Genomic DNA, 26,123 nt, shown 5'->3' on the forward strand with positions numbered 1-26,123 from the left:
GTGTTCGTTACGATCAATGCACATTCCCCTCATGTCAGTAGTTTTGTTCTCTTTTCCCTCAATTAGTTTCTGCAGGGAAATTTCAAAGCGTTTTATTTACAATTAGCCAATACTGCGTCCCCATACCACATATTATTACGCCTAACCTAATGTGAAGATTTGTTTCGGCTAGTCTCGGAACTCTGTTCATAGCTGACCTCGGAATCTCAAAAATTGCATCCTTTGTGTTATTTTCTTGGAGCGCAATTTCAGTTACCTCCTCAATCGCTACTTTGGTGCACAAGGTTTTAACCTTGAGAGATAGTATTAGCTCATTTTCCTCCAAATTGGATGTCTCTCAGAACTATCTTTCTCATATCAAGCAATTATGATATTATTTTTTGCATTTCTTACCTTCTTTTGAAATTTCGCAAATTGGGTACGGGATATAGAAATCTGTGAAACTTGAGGGTATTCTAACAATGAATTCTTCCAGTTAAAATTTAACAAATGCGACAGGGGCATGAAGTTCCTTTATCAATAGTATCTAGTTAGGCTTCTCTCCGTTTTGGCATAGGGTTTTCGGTCTTCGCACCCAAAATTGCAATAAATATTTTGTTCAAATTCTTGTTAAATAAAGTTGTGAGGTTTCAAGACCTTATATGCATAGGTAACTGTTGGGACCATATAGCCAGTGTAAGTGTTAAGTTTCAAGATTACTGTTGCTGTTTTTTGTACATTGCGCTTAAAAAAAACGGTCGATGTCCCAAATCCGTTGTATCTTTTGTCTGCGTTTATTTTCTATTACAAATTGTTTGCCATTATTGCAAGATCTTTTTTCAATCAGACTTGAATTTTAATTTTTATTTTTTTTAAGATGATCTTTAACTGTTGTAATGATCCTTTCTGGTAAGTATGTAACTACTATATTCGATTAACTTTTTTTCGGCATCACTGTTCATTTTCATGTCATCGTTCAAAAATTTTCCGTCAATTGTCTCTAGCATATATTGGTATGCATAGCTAAATACTTTACATGAATCAAGGGAGGTCATTTCAATAAATTTAGAAGAGAACTGGACCTAGGAGCTACTTCTGTAGTACACTGCTAAATATTTTAACAGTTTTGAACATTGCTTCATTTAGTTTCTATGTATTGTTTTCTGTTTCTAAGCTAACTAGCTAAAATTTTCTCGGTATACAGAAGCTTCAACAATTTTTAATTAAAAACACTGCTACATTTTCTGAATACACGTATGCAAATGAAGCAGTTAAAGATCTCAGAGAATTCTTGAGGAACTTTTCATTTTCTTTTGCCGGCTTTGCAGAGTTACAACTCGAAACTCTGAAAGTTCTTCTGTCGCTCCAGTTGTAAAACTGCTTTTGAAAAGCACCAGAGCACCACAATAATATTTTTTTTTATCTGTATTAATCCAGACACCTGGTAAACTGCATGTAGACGCCCTGCGCCAAAAGTCATTTCTGTGAGGCAACCTAAATATCAGTGCTCAATATCCTTTAAAGGTGTTCGAAAGAATTCTTTTTGCCTTGGATATCTATCTACTTCATACAGTGACAAGCCTACTAATCAAAAATTTGCTACCAGTAGGATGAGGTCCACGCTTAAGGCCTTGCTGAAAATTCTGAAGGATATAATGAAATAAAAGCCTGATTTTCATTATGTTTGCTTGATTACAATGGACATGTTCAAAGCATTTGATAATCTTTACCGATCCTCGATTATCAGGGGCTTGGCAAAAAAATGAACACCCACTAGACCTTCTCATAATCAACGTTTTTAAAAATTTTCTGGCTGATCGATCGACTTCACTTTCCAATATTGAAAAGTTCTATTTCAAGCTCTCGGCTAACCAGTTTTGGAGTACCCCAATGCACTGTTTTGGGTCCATCCACCTTTAACGTATCGATTTTGCGTATACCAAAGGATGTGACATTTAGTTTTGATTGTCAAGTCACTGCCTGTTTTGACCCTATTACACCTAAAATTTCCGGCCTAGAAAGCAGTAGGGATAGAGCCGATCAAGTTGAGAGTTATCTTTGTGACGGGTTTTAAAAAATTAATCTGATGCTTGATAAATCTAGAATGAATGAAATAATTAACAGTTATATCAAGAAAGGATATCCATCAAAATTAGCAGAATTTGAAGGAGTTCCAGAAATTAAACTTCTTGGTTTTATGTTTGATGACAAACTAATTTTCGAGTCACATATCGTTTCTGTGAAACAACGAGTTATGAGTCGTATAAATGACTTGGATATTACAGTAATGAAGTTTTGATTACTTGGACAGACAGTAATGAACTTTTGTAATTGCATCGAAGTCTAGTTGCAAGTGCCATGACATTTTGTTGTAGTACATGGGATGGTGCTGCCCATTATTTCTTCGGCAAGCTGGGTGACTGTCAGAAAAAAGCAGACAAAATTGGCATTATTAACGATTTTAAATCTATCAGGCAGAGTGATTAACGCATTTTTGACAGAATTATAAACATTGGTAAAGCTTTTACATTAAACATGATTGTACACAAACGATGTGTTATCGTTTGTAAACTGCAATCAAAATTTCTCTCGGTATCGAAAGCCAAAGCTGAAAATGAACTTTCAGTTTTTCTCCACAGGTTCTCAAAAAATATAATTGTTTAATCAATATCCTTTAAAATAACAATGTCTATTCTTATTCTAAATCAAGTTTTTCTTCCTTTCTTCCTTTCCTAGTTTTTATCGTTCTTAAAAGGTACCCAAGTTGCATTTGTAGCATAATAAAAACAGATACAGATATAAAAAGATATAATAAAAGACATAGTTGTAATAATAATAATAACAACAACAATAATAATAATAAAAATAATAATAATAATAATAATAATAATAATTAAAATAATAATATTAAAAATAATAATAATAATAATAATAATAATAATGATAATAATAATAATAATTAAAGCTGATAATTACGGACTTTCTTTGAAGATTCAATTCTAAAGCAAACCAGGATGACGACAACTGTATTTAATACGTATCAAGGCAAAAAAGCCTCGTTTACTTAAAGGCAAATCCAGCTTGATCTTTTTTAGCAGGTAATTGTCTGAGCCGATTTTCGGCTCAGATTGGTAACCAATACGTTTTTGAAACACAAAAATGTTAAGCCTAAAAAGAGCGCAATCAATTTAGTATATTAGTAGGCTCAACGATTAAACAAACTTTTTTGAGCTCTCTACGTATAAAAGAAGAGATTTTGTGCGCATGTTTAGTACCCCGATGGGAGACGAACCGCTCCACTCCCCTTACACAGGAACTAGTGTCCATGGATGGGACGACTTCAACTTGGAAAGCACGAGTAGTGAAACAAGTGAACAGAAATCCCCACCCCTTCTCGGTAGTCCGACGAACTGTGACGTAGAATGGACTGAAGTAATCAACACCGGTCTTGGTGAAGAGAAGAGACTGGTATGCGAGTCTCTCCTTTGGGAAGTCGGCCATGACAGGTTGAATGGTTGCTGCACGGAACTTTCTGCACAAGACGCAGTTTGATTTGATGGAACGCAGTGTGGAACGTTGTTTTAGGATGGCATAAGGTTCCTGTACCTTTAACCTTAAGTAAACGATGCCCTGATGATGGTTGTTCAAATGAGTATGCCGCAGAAACAGTTTATCAAAATTATGACGCGCATCCAGCAGGATAGGATGCTTAGTGTCAAAGTCAATTTCCACTAGGCTTCGGAGTCGACCAGAAGAACGGATGAGATCATGAGGACCGATAAACGGAGTAAACTGAGCAATGCGGCTGCTCTTCTTAACGGATTTGTTTTCAAGAAAATCCTTTTTTCGTCAAGCTCAACAGGGTCCACTATGCTGCCGTTTACGGTACGGTAACTTTCATGAGATGGTAAAAGACGGAGCACATATGCGGTGACACGAAGTAGTTTCTGATAAGAACTGAACTTATCAAGCGGGATTAGATTAATGTTTTGTTCCTTAGGGGGCTTGGTTACGGATGCGGCTAGAGATGAGATGGAGTCATCATCTTGTTCCTTGGTTGCAACGCCGAGCTTTATAGTGCATAGTTCTCAAGAAGTCCGGACCCCTCACCCAGCTACTGGATTGCAAAACTTCAGCGGTTATACCACGCGTGCCAGCATCTGCCGGATTATCGCAAGTGGTGACGTGGTTCCATTAGTCATCGCTGGTGTTCTCCACGATTTCACTAACACGATTTGCAATGAAGATGGGGTGTTTGTTTGTTGAGTTTATCCACTGCAAGACCATGGTACTATCTGTCCACATAAAGACTTTATCCACAGTAACCGTTAATGCTTGACAGATTTCCCTTTTTAAACGGGCAGCAAGGAGAGCGGCCTGTAATTCCAACTTAGGAACTGTCATTACCTTCATAGGTGCAACACGGGCCTTGCTCAAGACAAACGCCAGCTCTGTTATAATCTTTCTGCGGGTGCAAGTTACTTGAGCCCTAAGAAAACCTACTGCACTGAATACGTCTTGCGAGCTATCACCAAACATGTGGAGTTCAAGATGTTGGAATGGTCCTGAAAAGAAACTTCTTGGTATAGTGATCTCAGCTAACCGCGGCAGTTCAACACACCAGGCAAGGAATCTGTCAACTGTGTCTTTAGGTAACTCGGCATCCCAATTTTGTCCATTGGCACGCCAAATGACTTTCAAGATTAACCGAGCACCAACAGTAAACGGTGCGACAAGACCAATTAGGTCGTAGACCTTTGACACAAGACTTGAGACCAAGCGCAGTGTTAAACTTTTTGTGATGGTGCTGTTAGTACCCCTACTCTCAGCCAGAGTATCGTTGTTGTGATCCTAATTAAGCCCAAGCACGTGCATTGGTTCCTCCTTTGATGAAACGATGACCTTCGGTTCAGAGGATTGAGCAGACCCACCATTTCGGTCAGCCAGATCTGGTACATTGCTTACAAACTTAGTAAGCTTGAACCCACCTAGATGGAGAAGATGTACCAATTCCTTCGACCGAATGAGGGCCCTCTCGGGGGATTCCACTGAGTCTTAGTAACCGTCCATTTAGAAGTTCTCAAGGACGGCTTTCGCAGCTTCTGGGTACTCCTTAGCGTTATCACTTGCCGTGCGTTGAAGTGCGTAGTTGGCACAGCTGGGCGAATCTTTTGCCCCAAAGCTGTGGCGTGTATACTGGTGTACCACAACATTTGATGTGGGGTCCTCCCACCACAAAAGCGCAATGATGGCTGATCACAAGGTAACACTCCAACTTGGAGGTACATTCCCTCGATGTCGGCGGATACGGCAAATGGATGTTGTCTGAACCGTAGGAGTACATAGATTAGGTTTTGCAGTAAGTCAGGTCCGGTGAGTAATGGCTTGTTAAGAGATGCGCCGTGGAATTTAGCTGCTCCGTTTAGTTTCCTACGGACCTTGTCCGGCTTGTTTGGGTTAACAACCGGACGGTGTGGTAGGTACCACTCTCGTTCCGAGCGACTTTCCACCCTTTGAGCATCTTTGACCCTTACTACGTATCCCTTGTCTAAGTCCTCTTTGATGGTATTCGAGTACTTTTCCCTTAGAGTCTGATCTTTCGTTAGCCGCTTTTCCAAAGATTTTAATTGAACCAGCGCTGAGAAATAATTGTTGGGCAGTTCTATGTTGTCTTCAGCCCATAGCATTCCTACACCGTACATTTTTCCATTATGCATTGTGATGTTTTCAAGAATATCATGCGCACGTGCAACCGCGGCGGATCGAGGGTCTACTTGCTTAAGTGCGCCGTAAGACTCCATGTCGTACCACGATTTTACTTGACTAGCTCTACTGTCCTGCTCCGACGACAGTAGAGGGTCGCTTAGAACCCAACCTATGGGTAATCTAAAAGCGAAGGGCGAGCACTTCTCATCGGCAGCGAAGTACTATAACGAGCGGATGGCATGATACACATCCTGTCGAAGTATCAATGTTTCAATATCAATATGTAAGTGGGTCTAGAACTGCTAGGTGCGGGTATGTTTCCTGAAGTGCTTTAATGTTGATGACATCGGCGCCTACATTCAAATCTTCCTTTACGTAAGGGCTTACTTTAAATGGTTCAAATGCTTGGTTGTCGCTTGGTGTTACAATTATTTCAACTAACTTAGTGTCTACAACCTCCTCGGTATTTATACCCTTGACTGTTAGTTTCAATGCTGTACCGTGCAAACCAAGTCTATTTGCAAGATCATTGGACACCCAAGAGTTACTGCAAGCGGTATCGCACAAAACTAAAGCCATGGCATCTTTACGAGAAGAGCTCTTCAACTGTAATTCAGTCACTGAAGGAGGCCTTTCACATTACTCACAGATGACAAAGTAGTGGTCTTACTTGATGATTGGACACTAGAAACTTTACTTTGATTTGCGCCAGCATTAGAATTACTATTGTTGTTTGAAGGGGATTTTAATGGATAAAACCTCTCAGCTCCATGGAGAAGTGCATTATCGGAGGTGTTGCAACTGTCTTTTCTGCATTTCCTAGGATTTGGGCATTGCCTGAACATATGTTTTTCTCTCAAACATGAGAAACACAGTTTGATTCCGCCACTACCTTTGCTCGCTGAGTGGGAGACTTTTCTTTAAATACCCTACACTCCCAGATGCAATGGTTACCTTCACACACAATGCAGCGAGGGGTTGCAGGCGTTGCCGATGTTGAGGCTGGTCTCTGAGTGCCCTTAGATTGCGTTTTAGCAGCAAAAGTTCTTGAGGCAACTTTGGTCTTTACTACTGAGTTGGTGTTATCCTCAGTTCTTGCCTTTGATGAAGTTTGTTTCATTAAGTCATGTGCCTCGGCCTTCACCTTCAACCCATCGTTGAAGTCAAGGAGTGTTGGCTTAACCCAATGTTTCTTCACTCTGTAGAGTGACCAAGACTCTTTCAGATTGGGCGGCAATTTTTGCACAGCCGTGTTAAGAAGTGAGGCGCTCTTAAGGTCCGAGTCATATGAAAGTGATTAAAAGACCCCAACAAGACTTGAAATTGTCATCACAGTGGTCGGGCTATGTTTGGGGCGTTTAGTTGAGTTGGCATAACAAAGTTTATTGGTGGTGTTGGAGGCGTATATTGAGGCTGTTGCTGCTCTTGCGTGATGTTGTTTGAATTATGTGCATCATTGGTTACATTGTTTCTACTACTTATTTCTTGCGGCTCATGGACAGGGATGTTGCTGTTGGCCTCAACTTGACCATGTGTATTGAGATTGGAGTGTGAGTTTGGAAGTTGAGTTGAAGGACGTTGGACAATTGCTTGGTTGGATGGGGCGATGGAACCAGAAAAGTGCAAACTCGGTTCATTTGCAACATCTGCCATGTTCCCGGCAGGTGACGAATTGACCCAATCTTGAACAAGTTTCTTGCTCTTGAATGAACTTCTTTCCGTAAAGAGGTCGCTTATTTTGCCAGTAGGCGACCGGTCGGCTGATGCTTTTGTTATCAACTCAATTCAAAGGCTGCAGCAGCTACTTCCTTGCGATGATCATCCTCAAGCTGCTCAATTTCCAATTCCCGCAATTTCGTTTGTTTTTCAATTTCAAGACGCTGTCTAGCAATGCGAAGCTTTGCCTCATCTTGTTTCTCAAATTCCTCTCTTTTGAGTCTTGATAGTTCTAAGCCTCGATGACGCTGACTTGATCTTTTTGAGGAAGTCATATGTGAACCCAATCTTGAATGGTGAGAGGTATACAGCTCTGCTGTCTCTTTGTCATGGACCGAATTGATATACCCTCGAGCAGCAGCAGCAGCAGCAATAAACTCATCAGTTTTTTTGTTACAGTCTCTAACCAATTTTCAAGGTTCTTACAGGCAGCATCTGGATCTTCAGGCTTTTGCTCCAGATCAAAGAGCTCTTCATTCTTATCAACTACTCTAGTAAAAGCATCCTTGCAATTCACAATCAGACGTTCGATCTTAACTTTCCTGTCTTGCTTATCCACAGCGATGTTAATTTCACCATAGATGTTATTAAGTTCAGCCTCTAATTTTGCCCTCGCACTATAAAGTTTGTTGAATTTGTCCTGCAATGTTGTCATGATCTTATCAAAACAGGAACCAACAGTTTAACTTGGTACTATTATAAAGTACACACACATGAAACAACACAACACAAATGGGTTATACCGAACCCTAGTATGACGGTTTGCCTAGCAAACCGCCAAAGAGCAAAGATGTTCGTCGAGTACAATAGTACCCGGCCCGGCAAAAGAAGGAAAGAACGGTGAGCGCAGAAAGCGCGACACGGGACAAAACGGGACACGGGACGGACGGGAAGAAACAACGAACGAGTACCGCACGACGCAACGGGAAACCGGACGGACGAACAGGAGCGTCGGGCGAACAGCGCGCGACGAAGCGGGAAAATGGCATGGGCGGGGCGGAAAGTTCGGGCGGAATGCGCGCGTCGAAATCGGAAAAACGGTACGGACGAGAAGGAAACGTCGAGCGGGTAGCGCGCGACGGGACGGGTAGCCGGGATAGCACGGGAGGGAGACGATAAACCACAAGCGAGGAGGCGGGAAGAACAATGCTAGCAGACCACAACAATGAACTCAACCTAACAAACTAGCCGTAGCTCCAGAACAAATATAAGTCACAACCTAGAAACAAGGAGAGAAGCTACTGCCGAGCAAACTAGTACAAACATTATGGGGCTTTATCAAACAAAGTCAAAATAATTTACGGCAACTAAGTGGTATAACCAAAAGTAGAAAAGGTTAGGAAATTTACTAGCCGTAACTCCAGAACAAACTTAAGTCACACCCTAGCAAACCACCATACCCAGACAACAAAAGTGCATATTACCAAATTAAAGTTTCAACAAATTGCTCGCAAACAAGTGTTGTGAATTTCACGAAACAAACCAGCGGTATTTCCAAAATGAATTTAAGTCACTACCTAGCAAGGGACGAGACTAAACAACAAACCAGCATACTAGCAGAAAGAGATTTTACTACAGCAAAAACTCAACATACTACATCATACAACAGATAAACGGGGGATAGAAAGAAACACGGCGACACGGAAACAAAAAGGAAGGAAACGGAAAATTGAAACCAGATAACCTGCGAAAAACGGACGGTAGATAATAACTCAAGGAATGGGGAGAGCAAAACGTTTAGTAAAGCGCTCTCGCAGAGAACCAACCACAAGCTAACCCGTAAATCGTGAGTTAACTAAGTCACACCGCCAGTCAGCGGGTAGACTCCCACAACAACGCAAGACTAAGTGACATTTAGATTATCGAAGGCTTGAGTGAGTTCCGCCTCCTCGAACGCATGACGGATGCGAAGCGTTTTACGACGGCACTTGGAGAGTTTTTTCGGTCGGGAGCGCGTTATCAAGGACCGGAGATTGTTCTTATTTGCTAACACTATAGTGAGTGTTTTCAGCTCAAGCGCAGGCCTTTGGTGTAATGCTCTGTACTCTTTAAGTAAACTAGGATCTTTCTGTTTACGTCTAGACACAATGACTTTCATTATGTGGATGGTAATTAGAGTACTACGCTTGAGCTGATTGTAAATATCGGGAGTTGCCTCTCTGTGTTAATACACTATAGCTTCAATGCACTTCTGATACTTTTCAAGCACTGAAATAAGCTGCGAAGGTGTTAAAGGCTTATTGTTGTTACTGCGATGACGGGACAATAAATTTTTCACCACGTCATCCCATATAACTAGCCTCTTTTTATCACGTAAGAAATTACTCAAAAGAACTGAGCAGTTTTTCGTACTTTTACCGCGTTAGGATTAAAACTCAGACCCTGTAATGCGTAAATTCCTTTTTTTATAATGGTCATGTAACGCTTGAGGCAAAGTCTTTATGGCGTTGAACTTGCAGCTAATATGAAAACCAGATAATGTTTTTAAAACATAACTGATGTGAGCTTTGCTCAAACTCCGAAACTTGATGTTAAATGCCCAGTTTTCACGACTTTCCAAGAATAAGCGCTTATTTGCGAAAAAATCAGTTATCTGATTTTTTGATTTTTTCTCAAAATTTGAAAATGTTGAGCTAAATCTGTAAATTTTACTCTTTTTTGTACAAATGTTCGATCCGCAATCTATCAACACGTTATATAAACTATTGCAAAATTTTCTCAAATTTGGTCAATTTTTTCAAAATTTTTTTGCTTCGCTTTTATGTTAAGAGCAGCAAAATACACCACAATTTGATTAATTGTACATTTTGACAAATTTTCAAAATTGATGTTTTCCCCAAAAAAAATTTAAGGGGTTGGTTGCCGGTGACCGAGGAAAATTACCTGAATAAAGTGTATACAATATCCGTGCAAATTATGGGAGGTTAGCTAGATTTGCCGGCTAAGGACGTTTATTTTACAGAAAATTTACCACGAGAAATAGAAAATGTTGAATGGAAAAAGTTTAAACCGTATTAGTCTTACAGTTTTCTGTTTGTCTGAACTACTCCTCAGTGCAAAAGTGTGACTCCAAAGGGTTTCACGCTACATCCCAGGCTAGGTACAGACTTATGAAAAGACAATGCTCGACCAAAAAGTACTATGAAAAGACCGTACTCGACTCATTTGAGCTATGAAAAGACTTTACCTCGACTTTAAGACACGCTGGACTTTAGCTCGACAGAGATCTTTAACAAAAGACTTTAGCTCGACCCAAAAGTTTACGAAAGACTTAAGCTCGACTCAAAAGTTTTTAGAAGATTTTAGCTCGACCCAAAAATTTACGAAAGACTTAAGCTCGACTCAAAAGTTATTAGAAGATTCCAGCTCGACCCAAAATTAGGGCTGGATTTCAGCTCGACATAAAATTTGTATGCATGTATGTATGTATGTATGTATGTATGTATGTATATATGTATGTATGTATATATGTATGTATGTATGTATGTATGTATGTATGTATGTATGTATGTATGTATGTATGTATGTATGTATGTATGTATGTATGTATGTATGTATGTATGTATGTATGTATGTATGTATGTATGTATGTATGTATGTATGTATGTATGTATGTATGTATGTATGTATGTATGTATGTATGTATGTATGTATGTATGTATGTATGTATGTATGTATGTATGTATGTATGTATGTATGTATGTATGTATGTATGTATGTATGTATGTATGTATGTATGTATGTATGTATGTATGTATGTATGTATGTATGTATGTATGTATGTATGTATGTATGTATGTATGTATGTATGTATGTATGTATGTATGTGTGTATGTATGTATGTATGTATGTATGTATGTATGTATGTATGTATGTATGTATGTATGTATGTATGTATGTATGTATGTATGTATGTATGTATGTATGTATGTATGTATGTATGTAAATATTTGTGCCGCCATGTTTGTTTGATAGGGCCATTTTGTCCGTTATCCAGAAACAAACTGCTAGCTGAGCCTCTATGACCATGTCTATCCTCCAATGTCCAGTTACAGTGGGCATTCGATTGTATCAGTTGTTCGATTTTGAGGTTATATGTGAAGAATCTGCAGACATTTTGACACTCTGGTTGCCGTCTCCGTTCGTCCTGTTTAGGCGTCCCCAAGTTCCACCAAGATTGGATGAGATAAATGGACTCCAAGGATCAGTATTTGAGAAGACAAAATGCCGTTTCCCTCTGGGGTATTATACCCGTTGGCACCTTTAGGTCTCCCGCTGAGGATCGCACCCGAAACAGTAGTTTCGTCGCAATCGGATTCTCCAATAGGTGTAAAACAAAAAATATCGGCTGGTGTCGCCAACACTTTTGGCGTTCAATGGGCTACCTCTGTCTGTCAAACTTTACTTTTGTTCGCTATATTATTTTTCGTTGAAAAGGTGAAGGGATAAAAGTGGTCGGAATAATGTCGTGTATTGCCGTTATATGAACTCGTGAGTTTTGTTCTAGAACCTTCTAGAAGCAGCAAATTGACATCTCCGTCATTGTCCCAAGTCATTTGGGGAAAGGTGCAGCGTGCATTTTAAACAGCAGTGTTTAGCGCATCCCATTACCCAGTTCATTAACACACAATGTACTCACAAACGACGTATAACAATTTCAAATCTATTTAATAAGTTTATCACTGATTAGACTAAAGGAAAGTGTTCGTAAAGCCGGTTGCAGCACCAAAAATAAAGCTGACAAATACCGACTTTCGTTGAAGATTCAATTCTAAAGCAAACCACGATGACGACAACTGTATTTAATACGTATCAAGGCAAAAAAGCCTCGTTTACTTACAGGCAAATCTAGCTTGAGCTTTTTTAGCAGGTAATTGTCTCAGCCGACTTTCGGCTCAGATTGGTAACCGATACGTTTTTGAAACATAAAAATATTAAGGCTAAAAAGAGCGCAATCGACTTAGTATATTAGTAGGCTCAACGACAATTATGTTAGAACTTTTTCTGAGCTCTCTACGTATAAAAGAAGAGATTATGTGCGCATTTAAATGGTTAATAAATGACGTAATACTTTTCTCGCTGCTTTTTTTAAATAGCGCATTGCTCATTTAGTTTACTCAGTAACAATAATAATACTACTAATAATAATGAATATAATAATAATAATAATAATAAAAATAAAAATAATAAAAAAATAATAATAATAAGAACAATTTTAATAATAATAATGATAATATTAATAGTAAAAATAATAATAATAATAATAATAATAATAATAATAATAATAATAATAATAATAATAATCATCATAATAATAATAATAATAATAATAATAATAATAATAATAATAATAATAATGATAATAATAATAAAAATAATAATAATAATAATTATCAGAATATTGACAATAGTATTAAAAATATCAAATCAGATAATAAAAATAATAAGAATAAAAAAAATAATAATATTATTATAAAAATAATAATATTAATATTTTTATTAATAATATTAATAATAATAATATAAATAATAATAAAAATAATAATAATAATAATAATAATAATAATAAAAATAATAATAATAATAATAATTATCAGAATATTGACAATAGTAGTAATAATATCAAATCAGATAATAAAAATACTAAGAATAAAAATAATAATAATAATAATAATAATAATAATAATAATAATATTAATAATAAAAACAATAATAACAATATTTTTATTAAAAATATTAATAATAATAATATAAGTAATAATAAAAATAATAATAATAATAATAATAATATTAATCATAATAATAATAATAATAATAATAATAAACAATAATAGTATAACTAACAATAATAATAAAAAGAATAATAATAAAAAATAGTAGTAACAATAATAATAATAAAAATATTAATAAAAATATTAATAATAAAAATATTAATTATATTAATAAGAATAATAATAATAATAATAATAATAATAATAATAATAATAAAATTAATAGTAATAATGATAAAAATAATAATAATATTAATAAAAATAATAATAATAATAAAATTACTAATAATAATAATAATAATAATAATAATAATAATAATAATAATAATAAAGAAAATAATAAAAATAATACAGACTTTATAGATTACAACTCAAGGGGTTTTAATCCCAAAAAACAATTCAATTCACCGTTTTTTTGAAGAATAAGATGCTCTGTTACAGTGCAGGTCCAAGGTGAGCATCCACAAATGATACGCCACTTGCATGGTAACAATTCATTGTAGTGAAGGTCGAAGAAGTTCCCGTCAAACCAGGTCAGTCACTCCCTTAAATTTTTCTGATCCACGGGGATATCAGACAGCGAGTCTAAGTGGTTGGCCAAACTAGGAGCCCGACAAAAGAAGTCTGTTTTCATCTGGCTGTTGATTGGATAGGGCAACACAAAAATTTTATTTTAATTGTCTTGTGCCGCCAGTAGCAAGTGACAAAAAGCACACCTAGTTGATGTTAAATTGTTTTGAGAGCATGGAGGAAGGCAACAACTATCAGAACAGCTTGAAGTACTGGCAACAACTTCAACATTGGGCGCGCTTTTTCATAGGTGTAATTATAGGAAACAAAGATCCATAGAGTTGACATACTTTGAACCAATTCCATTGGTTAAATGTTTTCTTGAAATCAAGAGTGTATCCCTCTTTGTCATCGGATTCGTAATAGTTCAAGACTGTCAAGAAATGAGATTTTCTGTGTTACTGCTGATCTGTTGTTGTTGTTGTTGTTGTTGTCGAACAGAGCTTCAAATTGCAGATATTATTTTCGGGATACCGGCGCTTCAATACTTTTTTTGATTACAAATTAAGATGCTGTTTTTGACCACACCGATGCAATTGAGATCACAGAGATTTTTGATTTTTTTATTTTTGCTGCGCGCTGCGCAGAGTAGCAATTTGAAACTGGTCTCTAGTCAAGTCAAATCCAAAATCATCCACATTGCGCGTGATAAATAGTGATTTTAGGCATTGAATAATTCAACTAAACAAAGATCTTGGAAGATCTGCCAAGAACAACGACCACATAAAGATCGAGGCTGATAGTCTAAATGAATATTATTTTGGAATTAGCATGTCGCGCAATGCTTCCAAAATGCCCGATTCTGGTGTGGTTGAACTTCCCGTGCTACAAGTCAATATATTTGAAGTTCATTTTCATCTCAAGCGAAAATCTTGAATTTTTCGTGGGCCTAAAGAATTGCCGTTTTGAATTTTTGAAGGAAAACCGCTTGGTTTTGGTGCACCAAGGGCCAGTGCTGTTACTCTCCGTTTATTTTGTGGTAATAATGAAAACTGCATGAAAAAGACACCTGCGCCGAATTTCAAAAATGTAATGCAACCTAAAAAACTGCGGCCACTATCCTCAACATCCATCTAATCTGAATTCTTCGAAAAAAATTTTTGCCAAGCATCTATCACTCTCATACAATGAAAGCCCTAATAGTCAGCAATCTGCGTTTCATAGGTTGCGGTCCACGATTAAGTCCTTGCTGAAATTTTTGATGGATGTAATGAAATACAAGCCTGAATTTGGCTATGCCTGCTGGACTAAAAGGAGTATGTTAAAAGCATTTGATACGGTTTACCGGTCCTCGATAATCAGCGCATTGGCAATAATTGAACACCCAAATGACAACTGCATTATAAAAATCCTGAAAAATTTTCTGGCTGATCAACTACAAAATAAAATTTTCAAAAGTGCGAAGTCAAGCTCTCAGCTAACCAATTTGGGAGTCCGCCAAGGCACTGTTTCGGGTCCATCCAACTTTATCGTATCGATTTTGCATATACTAGAGGATTTGACTTTTAAATCAGTCAAAGAGTCAAGTCACTGCCTATTTTGACCATAATACCTCTATAATTCCCGGCGCAGAAAGCAGTTGTGATAGTGCCGATCAAAGTGCGAATTATCTCTGTGAAGGGTTTTCAACAATTAATCTAATGCTGTAGAAATTTGGAACGAAAGCACGGATTATTATTTTTACCTGGAAAAGAGGGAAAAGAGATCCAATCAAATTAGCAGAAACTGAAAGAGTTAAAGAAGTCAAACTTCTCGATGTTAACTTTGATGAGAAACTAACTTTCACGTCAGATAAAAGTTCGGTGAAACAATGAACTTCGAGGCGTATTTATGTTTTATTACGCCTAAAAAGAAAGGGATATTCTGAAATTGAACTTTTGTAAATGTATCAAAGTCTAATAACAAGTGTCATGAACTATTGTTTTAGTGTTTGGTCTGGCACTGCCAATTATCTACTCGACCAACTAGATGGTTTTCAGAAAGAAGCATGTGGAATTGGCATTTTTGAAGATTTCAAAGCTATCAAACAACATATCAAGTAGAGTGATTAACGCATTTTTAACGAAATTGTAGACATTGGTAGAGCCCATCCACTGCAAAAGTTCGTATCAAAACGATCTGTTTTGGCTTGTAAACTGCAACCATTAGTTCTGTCGGCATCTCAAGCAAGCTCCAAAACTTTGAGTGTTCAATGTTATCAAACTGTTTCCCCAAGAAACATAATTTGTTTTCTTCTTTCTTTCATTCCTTTTTTCTTATTACCGTTTTTAATTGGTTACCTATGTGCATTTGTATCATTATAAAAGTATATATATATATATATATATATATATATATATATGTATATATATATATATATATATATATATATATTTATATATTCACAAAAAGGTATTAAAAAATATACAGATATTATAATAAAAAAAACAATAAATGTAATAAAATTAATACTAATAATAATAATAACAAAGGTATTACTAATATTATTATTAACAATAATAATAATATTATTAATTATATTAATAATAATAATAACAATAAAAACAATTAAAATAATTTTAATAATAATAATAATAATAATAATAATAATAATAATAATAAAAATAATAATAATTGTTATGTCCGCCAAACACCGTGTGTGGCTAGAGCTATGTTGAGTAAGCAGAGGCAGTGAAAAGACTAGCGCGATAAGAATTAACTCCTCGATTTAGATTTTCTTGTTCTTGCAAAAAGACACCATGTGCGCTTAGCTATTGCGCTCCAAACGGATCTCGAGAATAACAACTGGTACAGCCAGGTAACACAAATGAACAATTCGCTAGATACGTACTAACAACTATGAATGAGATAATATAATAACATAAGAAGTTTTATAAGAGTTTATAATAATACGTTTGGATGCTTGGTTACTGTGTGAGCCAGATGCTCACCACATCCCCCCGGCTGGGGGATGGCTAGCAGATTGTGGTGTGCTATGCATCATCGTTTGAGGCAGTTTCCCCTGTGACGTGTTTGTCTGTGTCCGTTCGGGATTTGGTATCGGGGGTGAGCAGTCCATAGGGGTCGGCTTCGGAGGGTCGAATGTACGAGTGGGAACAGAGTGTATGGATGCTATATGGAATGAGGGGATGGATTCTTGTGAGTCTGAGGATAGGATTACAATGTCCTGTCCGAACGATGAGCTGTTTGGGTTTACGGTTAGGGTGGGAGTTGGTTGGGGTTCGTCCGAGGTATCCACTAGGTCGATGATTGTGGTCTCTTTTGTGGCAGTTGATTGGGGAATGTTGGCAATTGTTTGTTCTACATTAAGTTTCTTTACTGTAGCTTCCGCTTGCGATTTGCGTATGTTGCGCAGTGGGGCTATGGTGGAGACTGTGCTCCTAGAGGGCGTGGTTATCATGAAGTCTGCGGCTGAAGAGGATGCTGCTATGATGAAAGGCTTTGTGTGCCCTGGGGAATGCTCGTGGAGGATGCGCGTCGTCTTCTTCCGTTGTAGTTTGTTGAGGTTGATTGGGCTTTGGCTTATGTTGAAGATTCTGCTTTGTCTTAGGGCGGCAATTTTTGCTATTGTGAGTTTTGTATTGGCAGTTTTCCTGGCCGCTGACACGATGGCCCTCGTTCGAATCGAGTTGCGTTTCCCCTTTGAGGCCGACATTGGGGATTTTTCCTTGGTCAGTTTCTTGGGTATTGATGATGGGAGTGTCCTCGTTGTGATTGTCGAGTTTCTTGAAAAATTTTCCGCTGGGGATGCTGGCTCGTTATCTTCAATGAGTGTTGAAGTGCCTGCTGTTGGCTTGTTGTGGCTGCTGGTGCTGATGAAGGTCCTGGAGCATCGTGGGGGTTGGTTGTCTTCTGGTGCTCGCTTGTGGCCGGCATCTCCATTCGGGCTGCTTTGGCTGCTTGGGCCTTTTCTGCTAAACAGAACTTTTCTCTTTTGTGTTTCTATTATATTCTCCTACAGTTTTGCATGCGACAAAGTTTATGAGGCGGAGTTTTGGTTCTGGCGGTTTTGGACGTTTTTCGGAGGAGATAGCAATGTCGCTGTTACGGATTACAGTGTTTTTTTGGTTATGTATATCGATAGTAATGGTGTGCGGGGTATAGTCTACAATTGTTCCATCAGGGATTATTGACCAGAGGGGTTTTAGAGTTCCTCTGGGTTCGGGGTTTTTTCTTCTGATTGTTTTGCGTGCTAGGTTACGGCGTGTTTGGTCAATTATAGTTGTTTTATCGCCTATTTGATATTTAAGTTTAGACGGAATTATTGCACCCTTTTGGGCTGGTCTGAGGGGGACGTCGTCCGTGTCTGATGATTCTGGAGTTTTCGAGTCATCTGAAGGGGTGTCTCGTCGGGAAGGTTCTTCTGGCCTGTACTGGATATCCAGGTGGATTTCGGAATTTGTTTTGCGGTCCCAGATTGCTGCTGGCGTCAGGGTTGGGTTCTGCAGTAGTCGTTTGTCTAGGTAAAAAGAATTTATTTTATTGTATGTTAAATTGTCTGAGTTAGGGATTGTTAGATTGTGAGATAGTTCCGTGTTCTTGGGTCTACCGAAGTGAGTTTTGAATGGGAGTAATTTTGTTACCCGATTAGGTATTAGTCTCATTGATTCGATTATTTCTGATATTTTTTCGGCTATTGTGGTATTGATCCAAATTGGGTCGATATTCACGGTTGCAAGTCTTCGTTTAAGTGTTTGTATCAAGTGTTCCTCCATGCCCGATGCACGGTGGTCGTAGGTGGGGGAGAAAATGAGTTTAATGTTTTTGTCTTTGCTGTAGATTTCGAACGACCTAGATTTAAACGCTTCCGCTTAATCGCAGCGTATGCTGCGTGGGACACCGTGGAATACGCAAAATTATTTTAAGAATTCTATTGCGGTTTGTGTATCGCAACTAGTGTGTACTATTGCTGAGGGGTATCATGAGAAACGATCAACGGCGGCTAGGATGTAGTGTTCGTTATTAGGATTTTTAGTGTCTACGATTGGTCCTGCAAATCTATTTGGATTTCTTCCTTTGGTTCTCTTAGTTTTGGGAGTTGGCCTAAGTTTGATTTCGGTATAATAGGTTTTAGGTTCTTACCTTGGTCTAGGCACAGACTGCAGTTTTCTGCCCGTTGCGCAATCGTGCGGTGTATTTGGGGAAACCAGATTAGATTGGCCAGGCGAATCATCCCAACATGGCCCGGGTGTGTGCGCTGTACCGCATTGATAACGAGATTTTGTAATTGGTAATGGATAACCAATTGGCCGTCGTATAAGAGGCATCCCGATTGGGCTACGGATAAGTCATTTCGTAAGCTGTGGTAATACTTTGAAATTTGTTACAATTCCTCCCATTTGTGGGCTTTTACGAAATTGATGATCGCTTGAAGGTTTTCATCCTTTAAGGTAGCTTCTGCCAAGAAGTCTTCGCCGAATACGCGGGCGAGGCTGAGACGGTAATCTGGGGGATGTTCATGTTCGAATTTGAATAGGGGTGCATGTTTTGATTCAATTATTGGGTTTCGGCCTTGGCCTACATTAGAGGTTGAAAGGTTAGTATCCGTTTGGGTAGCTACAGAAATTTGGGTGGTTACAGAGACAAGGGCGTTTGAATTTTGGGGGTTCATGGCTTTGCTTTTGTTATGTTTACGATTACGTTTAGCAATGGGTTTTTCAAAAGTGTTTTTACACGAGGTTTATTTCTAGTGATTACGTTAATGCGTTAATGTTAATTGGAGAATTTGAAGTTTGAGAAAAACGGAATTGAGATGTTGTTTGAAGAATTAGGTGGTTGGGGATAAAGAAAGTGTGAATTAGAGAAAGTGTTAAAAAGGCAACTGGTTTGTACAAGAGAAATGGCAAAAAGCGTTAGCTTTGTTTTTTGTTGGTCGAGTTTCGCTCATTGCGTCATATGATTTGCGCGTGTCTCCGCATGGAGCGATCTGATTGTCTGAAATTTTGTGCTTTCTTTCTTCGTTCAGTAATGTGAAAGTAAAATGGTTTCTTCGATTTATTACGAAAAGTTCATAGTCTGAGCTTATGGGAGGGGGATTTAAGTGTGGGTTTCTGCTTAGGTAATCTGTAAAGCACATGTCTTTTCCTGGTAAATGATTGATGGTGAAAGTGTACGGGAGTAGTTTATCTACCCAACGGGCTAGTCTGCTTTGTCGGGATTTGTTGGCCTGATTGGGTTTAAGGGCCGATAATAACGCTGTGCAATCCGTAATGAGCTCAAATTTTGATCCTAGGAGGTAATATTTGAAATGGTCTGTGGCCCAGACTACTGAAAGTAATTCTATTTCGTTTGTGCTGTATTTCAGTTCTGCTTCGTTTAGGAAGCGACTGGCGTAAGCTATGGGAAACCACCCTTCGGGGTAATGTTGTTCTAGGACAGCCGCGAGGCCGGTATGGCTGGCATCACATTTTAGGCGTGAGTTTCGTTGATTGTCAAAATGTTTTTTTTGATATCTCCGCTTTAATTTTTTCGAGCGCTATGGCATGAGAGTTTAGCCATTGTATTTTAATGTTGGTAATGTTTTCCTTTTTTAATAGCGGTCGTATGGGGTCGAGTAGGTTGGCTAGATTTGGTATGAATTTTATGAGTTGGTGTATGGAACCCATAAGGGAGCGAAGTTGATTAAGTGTATTAGGGGGTTTTAGGTTGAGTATCGAGTCACTCTTTTTTACGGTTGGTGTAATTCCCGTTTGCGTGATTTTGTATCCGAGCCATGTTATGATGGGTTTTGCGAATTCGCATTTTTCTAGTTTTATGGCGAGATTTTTGGTTGTCTTCTGGTGCTCGCTTGTGGCCGGCTTCTCCATTCGGGCTGCTTTCGCTGCTTGGGCCTTTTCTGCTAAACAGAACTTTTCTATTTTTAGTTTCTTTCTATTATATTTTCTTACAGTTTTGCATGCGACGAAGTTTATGAGGCGGAGTTTTGGTTCTGGCGGTTTTGGAGGTTTTTCGGAGGAGATAGTAATGTCACTATTACGGATTACAGTGTTTTTTTGTTTATGTGTATCGATAGTAATGGTGTGGGGGTATAGTCTACAATTGCTCCATCAGGGATTATTGACCAGAGGAGTTTCAGAGTTCCTGGTTTTTTTCTTCTGATGGCTTTGCGTGCTAGGTTACGGCGTGTTTGGCCAATTATAGTCGTTTTATCGCGTAATTGGAATTTAAGTTTAGACGGAATTATTGCATCCTTTTGGGCTGGTCTGAGGGGGACGTCGTCCCTGTCTGATGATTCTGGAGTTTTCGAGTCATCTGAAGGGGTTGTCTTGTCGGGAAGGTTCTTCTGGCCTGTACTGGATATCCTGGTGGATTTCGGAATTTGTTTTGCTGTCCCAGATTGCTGCTGGCGTCAGGGTTGGGTTCTGGAGTAGTCGTTTGCCTAGGTAAAAGGAATTTATATTTTTGTATGTTAAATTGTCTGAGTTAGGGATTGTTAGAGGGTGAGATAGTTCTGTGTTCTTGGGTCTACCGTAGTGAGTTTCGAATGGAGGTATTTTCGTTACCCGATTGGGTCTTAGTCTTATTGATTCGATTATTTCTGATATTTTTTCTGCTATTGTGGTGTTGTCTCAAATTTAGTCGATATTCATGGTTGCAAGTCTTAATTTAAATGTTTGTATCAAGTGTTCTACCCTGCCCGATGCACGGTGCTCGTAGATGAAGGAGAAAATGAGTTTAATGTTTTTGTCTTTGCAGTAAATTTCGAATGACCTTCCGCTTGATCGCAGCGTATGCTGCGTGGGACACCGTGGAATGCGCAATATTGTTTTAGGAATTCTATTGCGGTTTGTGTATCGCAACTAGTGTGTACTATTGCTGAGGGGTATCATGAGAAACGATCAACGGCGGCTAGGATTTAGTGTTCGTTATTAGGCTTTTTAGTGTCTACGATTGGTCCTGCAAAGTCTATTTGGATTTCTTCCTTTGGTTCTCTTAGTTTTGGGAGTTGGCCTAAATTTGATTTTGGTATTATAGGTTTTGAGGTTCTTACCTTGGTCTAGGCACTGTCTGCAGTTTTCTGCCCGTAGCGCAATCGTGCGGTGTATTTGGGGAAACCAGATTAGATTGGCCAGGCGAATCATCCCAACTTGGCCCGGTTGTGTGCGGTGTACCGCATTGATAACGAGATTTTGTAATTGGTAAGGGATAACCAATTGACCATCGTATAAAAGGCATCCCGATTGGGCTACGGATAAGTCATTTCGTAAGCTTTGGTAATACTTTGAAAGTTGTTACAGTTCCTCCCATTTGTGGGCTTTTACGAAATTGATGATCGCCTGAAGGTTTTTATCCTTTAAGGTAGCTTCTGCCAAGAAGTCTTCGCCGAATACGCGGGCGAGGCTGAGACGGTAATCGGGGGGATGTTCATGTTCGAATTCGAATAGGGGTGCATGTTTTGATTCAATTATTGGGTTTCGGCCTTGGCCTACATTAGAGGTTGAAAGGTTAGTATCCGTTTGGGTAGCTACAGAAATTTGGGTGGTTACAGAGACAGGGGCGTTTGAATTTTTGGGGGTTCATGGCTTTGCTTCTATTATGTTTACGATTACGTTTAGCAATGGGTATTTCAAAAGTGACTACACGAGGTTTATTTCTAGTGATTACGTTAATGTTAATTGGAGAATTTGAAGTTTGAGAAAAACGGAATTGAGATATTGTTTGAAGAATTAGATGGTTGTGGATAAAGAAAGTGTGAATTAGAGAAAGTGTTAAAAGGCAACTGGTTTGTACGAAAGAAATGGCAAAAAGCGTTAGCTTTGTTTTTTGCTGGTCGAGTTTCGCTCATTGCGTCATATGATTTGCGCGTGTCTTCGCATGGAGTGATCTGATTGGTTGAAATTTTGTGCTTTTTTCTTCGTTCGTTAAGTAATGTGAAAGTAAAATCGTTTCTTTGATTTATTACGAAAAGTTCATCGTCTGCGCTTATGGGAGGGGGATTTAAGTGTGGGTTTCTGCTTAGGTAATCTGTAAAGCACATGTCTTTTCCTGGTAAATGATTGATGGTGAAAGTGTACGGGAGTGGTTTATTTACCCAGCGGGCTAGTCTGCTTTGTCGGGATTTGTTGGCCCGATTGGGTTTAAGGGCCGGTAATAACGCTGTGCAATCCGTAATGAGCTCAAATTTTGATCCTAGGATGTAATATTTGAAATGGTCTGTGGCCCAGACTACTGAAAGTAGTTCTATTTCGTTTGTGCTGTATTTCAGTTCTGCTTCGTTTAGGAAGCGACTGGCGTAAGCTATGGGAAACCACCCTTCGGGGTAATGTTATTCTAGGACAGCCGCGAGGCCTGTATGGCTGGCATCACATTTTAGGCGTGATTTTCGTTGTTTGTCAAAATGTTTTTTTTTGATATCTCCGCTTTAATTTTTTCGAGCGCTATAGTATGAGAGTTTAGCCATTGTATTTTAATGTTGGTAATGTTTTCTTTTTTTAATAGCGGTCGTATGGGGTCGAGTAAGTTGGCTAGATTTGGTATGAATTTATGAGTTGCTGTATGGAACCCATAAGGGAGCGAAGTTGAATAAGTGTAATAGGGGGTTTGAGGTTGAGTATCGAGTCACTCTTTTTTACGGTTGGTGTAATTCCCGTTTGCGTGATTTTGTATCCGAGCCATGTTATGAAGGGTTTTGCGAATTCAAATTTTTCTAGTTTTATGGCAAGATTTTCTTTGTCCAGTCTCAAGAGGACTTTGTCTATGTCTGATTCATGGTTGTGGAGTGTGCCCTTGGTTATGATTAGAATATCATCAAGAAAATTGAATGTGTTGTGGTTGTTTTCTAGTGTTTTGTCAAGCGTTTTTTGGAACGTTGCGGGCAGGTCCGAGAGTCCGTAGAATCTGTTTATGAATTGGTACGTTCCTGTTGATTTGCCCGTAGGTTAATGAAATTGCAATGTTTCCTGATTTTGGGTTGTAGGGGAGTTTGACTGTAAGCGTATTTGAGGTCTATTTTTGAGAGTAGGAAGTTACCAGGTTTTTTTTTGTTATCTGAAATGTATTTGGCCTCCGAGTCCATCAAGTTGTCGATGGATTGCATTTGATTTTTGTTCTTTTCAAGTGCGTCATTAGGGAGTTTAGACTCTAGTGCTAGTTTGATTGATTTGTCATGTTTTACTGTAATGAGTACGGGGCTTATGAAAACTTTGTCTGAGCAATTGCCTAGTTTGATTATTTGTTTTGTGTCTAATAAATGGCGGATTGCTTTATCTAGTTTTTCCGTTAAGTGTAGAGGGACTCTTTGACCTTTGTGTTGGTATGGGTGTATGTCTTGTTTTAGTGTGGACTTTGCGATATGGTTTTTTGATTTGCCCAATCGGGTGCATAGGTGGGGGTATTTCTTTATAATTCTGAGTTGTATTGGGTTATCTAGTTGGATATTGTTTATGTTTATAGCTTTATTTTGGGAGAGGGTGAATCCGAGTTTGCCGAGCACATTTCGTCCTAGTAGTTTGACAGTGTTAGAGTTTACCACTAGGATTTCGTTGTTTGGACTCTCCCAATGTCTGGATTTTAGCTTTATTTGTATGGCTTCTGCAATGGGTATTTCGATGTTGTTGAAGCATCTGTAATTGGTGGGGCATTCTTTCGGGTCTTTCCATTTGGAGGATTTGCTTTTTTGTAGTATCCTTTCTGCTTCTGGCCTGCCTATAAAGCTTCTTGGGCTGCCGGTGTCTGCGAGCCAGTCGATTTCGGTCTTGTCGGACGTTTTTCGTATCCAGATTTCGTCTGATAGATTGGGTGAGTATTTGCTTGGGGGTTTGTTATTGAACGTCTTTGGTTTGATGAAGTTCACTGTGTTCCAGCTGTCGAATACTTCTTGTATAAAGAATGTGTTTTCGAGATCTACTGTTTCATCATTATTGTCCTGTTGGGTGTCTTGGTTTGGAATGGGTGTATGTTGGTTTTGTGTTGTTGCCCTTATATTTCGTACTCTACGGGTTTGGTGGATGTTTTGCTGGGATGTTATCTGTTGGGACTGCCACAAGTATTTTGCTGATCGGCACACTTTGCTATAGTGTCCCATTTTTTGGATAAGTTGCATTGGACTCTCTTGGCTGGGCGTATTTGTAAATGTTCTGGGGTGAATTGCATTTCACTTCGTCTGCATGGGTTTGTGATGGTGGTGTTGCGTGGTGGTTGGAAGTTCCGTGTGGTATGCGAATTGTAGCACTTGTTGGGGGGTTCGAGTTTCCATTAGGAGCTCCCGTTGAATGTCGATGTTGGACATGAACGCAATGAAGATATCTTTGATCAGGTCTTCTTCCGCTGTTCCTAGGCGGCACTTTGCGCCTAGGGCTTTTAGTCGACAATGGAAGCTCTCGAGTTTTTCATTGTCTTTTTGTTTGCAGGTGAACAAGAGAAAGCGGTCGTATGTTATGTTTCTTGGGCGGGTGAATGAGAGGGATAGTTCGTGGGCTAGTTCAAATGCTGTGATGTGATCAATTACTGAATGTGGGAAGCGTTGATGGTATACCTGTTGGCCTTCGGATCCCAGGCTGAGGTAAATGAGGCTTCTAACTTTTAAGTCTGCCTCGTCCCAGGGGGTACCATCTATTATGGGTCCTTTGAACACGATCGTCTTACACTCGTTCTCCCAGTCTACTTTTCGTTTATTGTTTCTCAGGTCTCTCTATCGGTGTTGGGCTTGTGTCTCGTTTTCTGTAGGGGGTTCGTATGTGGGTTCGGCTGGGTATATGAGGTTTTTTGCCTCCAATTTGTGTCTGAGAAGGTGGCCTACGTTAATAGAGTCTTTGGCCATGATGGCCAGTTTGAGAGTTGATGCCCATGTGGGCCATTCTACTGGGGGTTCCATGCCACTATCCCAGAACAAAGGGATGCCCACTGGGGAGCGCGCAATGGGTACTGGTGCTGACTGCGCCATGTTAGGTCCACCAAACACCGTGTGTGGCTAGAGCTATGTTGAGCAAGCAGAGGCAGTGAAAAGACTGGCGAGATAAGAATTATCTCTTCGATTTAGACCTTATTGTTCTTGTTAAAGACACCATGTGCGCTTAGCCATTGCGCTCCAAACGGAGCTCGAGAACAACGACTGGTACAGCCAGGTAACACAAATGAACAATGCGCTAGATACGTACCTACAACTATGATTGAGATAATATAATAACATATGAAGTTTTATAAGAGTTTATAATAAAAGGTTTGGATGCTTGGTTACTTTGTGAGCCAGACGTTCACCACAATAATAATAATAATATTAATAAAATCAATAATAATAATAATAATAATAATAAGGATTTTAGAGATTACAAATCAAGGAGTTTTAATCTGAAAAACAATTCAGTTCACATTTGTTTAGAATTGTCTCTATATTACAGTGCAGGTCCAAAGTGCGCAGCCAAAAAAGATACGCAACGTGCATGG

At 38.8% G+C, this 26,123-nt stretch overlaps 1 protein-coding gene across 1 annotated transcript in view; it reads right to left on the reverse strand.

The window, feature by feature from the left end:
* Positions 1-12,084, reverse strand: part of LOC142348326 (guanine nucleotide-binding protein G(I)/G(S)/G(O) subunit gamma-12-like) — a 390,191-nt gene extending 378,107 nt beyond the window's left edge. Inside the window, exon 1 of the mRNA XM_075399634.1 lies at positions 12,063-12,084. The gene's annotated coding sequence lies outside the window, so the exon portion shown is untranslated. The remainder of the gene's footprint in view (positions 1-12,062) is intronic.
* Positions 12,085-26,123: the final 14,039 nt, after the last annotated feature.

This window comes from Convolutriloba macropyga, chromosome 10 (assembly GCF_964194025.1).
Source record: "Convolutriloba macropyga chromosome 10, txConMacr16.3, whole genome shotgun sequence".
NCBI classification, from domain to species: Eukaryota; Metazoa; Xenacoelomorpha; order Acoela; family Convolutidae; genus Convolutriloba; species Convolutriloba macropyga.